This window comes from Herpailurus yagouaroundi, unplaced genomic scaffold (genome assembly GCF_014898765.1).
Source record: "Herpailurus yagouaroundi ecotype Mexico unplaced genomic scaffold, PumYag 197, whole genome shotgun sequence".
In the NCBI taxonomy this organism is placed as follows: Eukaryota; Metazoa; Chordata; class Mammalia; order Carnivora; family Felidae; genus Herpailurus; species Herpailurus yagouaroundi.
Window position 1 is genome coordinate 6,806,631 of NW_024412428.1, and position 4,524 is coordinate 6,811,154.

Below are 4,524 nucleotides of genomic sequence, written 5' to 3' on the forward strand. Positions count from 1 at the left end.
GCTCACTCCCAACAAGCTAACCCTCCCAATGGTGACCCAGAATACTCATCCCAGTCCTGTGAAGTAACTTCTGGAAGGCCATCTCTCAGAACCACCTTGTGACACGTCTACCCCTCTGGGCTGCCCTGTGCCATCCCAGAGTTCTATGCAGGGTCTGGCATAGGCATTCACCCTTCCTACGCAATACAGGTGGCTGGGTTCTGAGATGCCCATAAAATTGCCCATGTGATACGTGCATACGATAGCAGCTAATATTTATTGAGTACTTACTATGTGACAGACACAGTGTCACACGATCTGGAGGTCTTTTAGTTCGTTTCAGTCCCCCACGCCCCGGCAGTTCTATGAAGCAGGCACTTTTATGCCTCCTAGTTCACAGAAGTGGCAACTGGGGCTCAGAGAATCAAGCAACTCGCCCCAAACCATAGCCAGAATGTCTTCGGAGGCTCCGCTCCTAACAACTATGTAACCCTACTCAGAGCAGGAACTCAATGGATATTTGTTCCGTGGATTAGAACAGGTGTGGCAGAAAGTGCTGATTTCCCCTATTACCCACTCTTCCCTTCATCTTAGAAATACCCCCACTACCATTCAAGATTTTGGCTGAGCCTCTGCCTACTTCCTTAGGCCTCAGTTTCCACATCTGTCAATCAGAAATAATAATAGTACCAGCATGCCTCGGTGGCTCAGTCAGTGAAGTGTCTGACTCTTGATTTTGGCTCAGGTCGTGATCTCACTCGTGGGATTGAGCCCTCCCTCAGGCCCTGCACTGACAGCTCAGAGCCTGCTTGGGCTTCTCTCTCTCCCTCTCTATCTCTGCTCCTCCCCTGCTCGCTCTCTCTCTCTCTCTCAAAATAAATGAATAAACATTAAAAAAAAGAAAGAATGAATAATGGTACCTGTCTCATGTTCCTCAAGTGTAAGAACTCCCAGTCATGTAGATCGCTAACCAGAAAATGTCACCAACTATGGTATCTGACCAGTAAAATACATATTTTAAATTCCTAACTTATAATTCATTTTAATGACTGTGAGGCTGTGTGTGTGTGTGTGTGTGTGTGTGTGTGTGTGCGTGTCTGGCTTAAATAAGTTACTACATGTGCCTAGCACACAGCATTAAATTCCGGCCAATTATTAGATTAAACTGAATAGCATTCTGTAAGTCTAGCTCAACACAGATTAAGAAACTCCAGAGAAAGCTCCACCCAAATAAAGAAAAAGACACTGGAAATTTGAGATGGATAATCTCGGAACCTGACCCTTTAACGATGTTTTAGGCTGAGGTCCTAAGACAAGATAGTAAGCTGGAGAGGCTCCTAGGTTGTTCCCAATTTATGCTTTAATCTTTAATATGTAGCAAAAGCTTAGGGACGTGTTTGCGTCTAGGATACAAACTAGACAGGACAGAAGTGATCTCTTCCTGCCGTCCTAGACTAGAGCCAGCTAACAGGAACTCTAAGGTTTGTTATGAACGGCTCCATGGGATTAGCCTTATACTTCATAGCTGGAGAAGCAAAAGAAAGTGACTTTTCTTAGGAATTCGGTCTATTCACTAATTCTACATTGTTAGCTGGAAATAGGACTTCTCTCTGAAGCACAGGGTCTACTCAGAGCAGATCCGCTAATAAACAATCCCCCGTGGATTCTGTTTAATTTGCTTCCCTTTTTGCGTGACCTGCTGTACGGGAGACATTCACCCGGTGCCCCAAAATGACACAGAGATCTGTACAGTTACAAGTACAATTACTCAAGCAATTAGTGACAGATGCAATGTTCTTTGTGGGAATTGAGAACCAGGGTTCTTGCTCTTCCTCGGCGCTGCCTGCGGAGGTGGTGGCCATCTGTGACTCGGCATCATGGCGGCCCTCAGACCTCTGGTGAAGCCCAAGGTCGTTAAAAAGAGGACCAAGAAGGTCATCCGGCACCATTCCCACCGAAGTGTCAAAATAAAGCACAACTGGGAGAAGCCCAGAGATACTGACAATAGGGTGCGCAGAAGATTCGAGGGCCAGATCCTGATGCCCAGCCTGGTTGGTTAGGGGAACAACAAGAAAACAAAGCACGTGTCGTCCAGTGGCTTCCCGAAGTTCCTAGTCCACAGCGTCAAGGAGCTTGAAGTGCTGCCCATGCCCAACAGATCTTACTGTGCAGAGATTTCTCACGGTGTCTCCTCCAAGAACCACAAAGCCAGTGTGGAAAGAGCGGCCCAGCCAGCCATCAGCGTCACAAATCCCAATGCCAGCTGCACAGCGAAGAAAGTGAATAGACAGCTTGTGTGCGTGTCGTATTTGTGTTAATAAAACCAAAAAACTACAAAAAAAAAAAAACAGGGTTCTTTCGAAGATGAGGAGAACTAACCAAAGGGCGAGGACATCACCTTTGGAACTGTACGTGACCTCAAGACATGGTGATCCATTGGCTTCTCTATGCCTCTACTCTTCTCAGTACCAGGGGGAGAAATACTCAACCTCCTGCCAGGGTTAAGGGCATCACTAAGAAAATCCCAAAGCAGCTCCCACAAGAATTGAGGTGTCTTGACAGCTGCCTTCTCTGAGAACCCCGCTCTTCCTCTTGCCCCTTCCTATCATCCACAATGTAATGAGGACGCGGCCATCATCAATCACCTGCTCATTGTGGCTCTGTGAAACCGCTAACCCAAATACTTGGCTGAACAAAACTGGGGCTATGTGAGTGGACGTGGAAATGAGAGTGATGACCACAGGACTCCACAGGACTCTTAAAACCAATCTGCTCCGCTCTCTATGGCATACCACAGAATTTCAGCCTTAGACAAGTTCTCTGCTCTCTCTCTTCCAGCGGCTTGTTTTTGCTTTGGGGGACGTTTTTGAGCCAAAGGCTTTCAGAGAACGAGAAGTTGAGAGCAGATGTGCCCGATGAGAAGCTGGGATGTGTCCGAGGTTTGCTCTGGTAACAATGGGGAAGGGGGAGCGCGTGTTCAGAGGACCGAGCGGCCACCGAGGTCTCCCCTGTCCTCGGGTTTATTGCTTTATGCTGCCACCTGGCTGATCATTGAGCTGCAGGCTCCTACTGCAGAGCAAGAAAGACGAGACAGAACATTTACACTGGCAGGACTCAAAAACAAGTTTCCTGATAGGCACCTCGCCAGACAACTCAGACCAGCCTCATGAGAGGCACTGTCATCCATAAGGCGGAAACAGGTACTAATTCTAAAGGCCGGGCTTAAAGGTCAGGGGTTCGCTCATCAGCTGGAAAACTCTTTAGAGGAGACTGGCTCTGTTTCAAACCCACCGTGTTTTGTTCTTTAGATCTATCAACACTTCCTATTGACATCCTCAGTTAAGATGTTCCACACGTTCGTCTTCATGGTCCCTGAGTAAGAGAACGCCCTCATCCCTGCAGAAATCATCTTTGCTTCCAGTGATGTCAGGGTCAAAGACAAAAGGAACAGGTGTGCAGTGAACGACCTGGGCTGGACAATCCATGCCAAAACAAGGCCTCACCCACATTCCTGCATCCTGCCACCCAGGAAGGAATACACACAGCTCGCATTTACTGAGGGCATGCTCTGTCTCAGGCAGCGTGCCAAGTGCTTTGCCAATACTTAAGGAATGAACAGCGGCCCCGGGACAAGATGTGGAAGGAGCAGAGATCCGTCCCAGGCTGAGCACACGGACTGAGGAGAAAACTCCCTGGAGGGCGAGTACACGGTGGGTGTCAAGGTAGGTGACAGCTCACAGACTGGCCTGTGGGCACTTGGGGGCACTTGTAAGCATGTGAGCCCATGAAGGACTTCCAGAAAACGAGATAGAAAGGGAGGCATCTCCAAAGTGAGGCCAGAGGTCCTGCAAGATTCAAACAGAAGTCTAGGTTATTGACATTAATTGCCTTCCCCTGCACCCGTTGACCAGAAAGCCGTAATATTCGGGTTACAGGTACATCATTTTTAATCCTTTCAAGGGAGGGGTGATCATTCCACTTTTACTATAGAAAGCTAAAGTGCTGAGAACTCATGAAATCTTGTGATGCTCACCAAGGCGCACCTAGGATGCGGTGAATAGGTACAAAGCAAGGACAAATCATTCTTATTGCCATGAGTGCCAACATGAAAAAATGTATTAAACGGGGGCGCCTAGGTGACTCAGTCGGTTAAGCGTCCGACTTGGGCTCAGGTCATGATCTCGCGGTGTGTGAGTTCCAGCCCCGCGTCGGGCTCTGGGCTGATGGCTCAGAGCCTGGAGCCTGCTTCGGATTCTGTGTCTCCCTCTCTCTCTGCCCCTCCCCCACTCACGCTCTGTCTCTCTCTGTCTTTCAATAATAAATGTTTAAAAAAAATTTTAATGTATGAAACATATACAATGTCCAAAGTGCCAAAAGCCATGAGAAATGTTGGTGACACCAGTATAAATATTTATCCCTGCCCTTAAAGGTTTGTAATCTAGATGGGAGAGAACAGGAGGATGTCCCAGAGGCTATGACATGATTACCATTGGTTCCTTCATTTGACTTGATTCTTATTATCTGGATGGATCAGGGGTTGGAGAC

At 47.8% G+C, this 4,524-nt stretch overlaps 1 pseudogene; it reads left to right on the forward strand.

The window, feature by feature from the left end:
- The first annotated feature begins 1,675 nt into the window (after nucleotides 1-1,675).
- LOC121012662 (60S ribosomal protein L32-like) lies at nucleotides 1,676-2,316 on the forward strand (annotated as a pseudogene).
- Nucleotides 2,317-4,524: the final 2,208 nt, after the last annotated feature.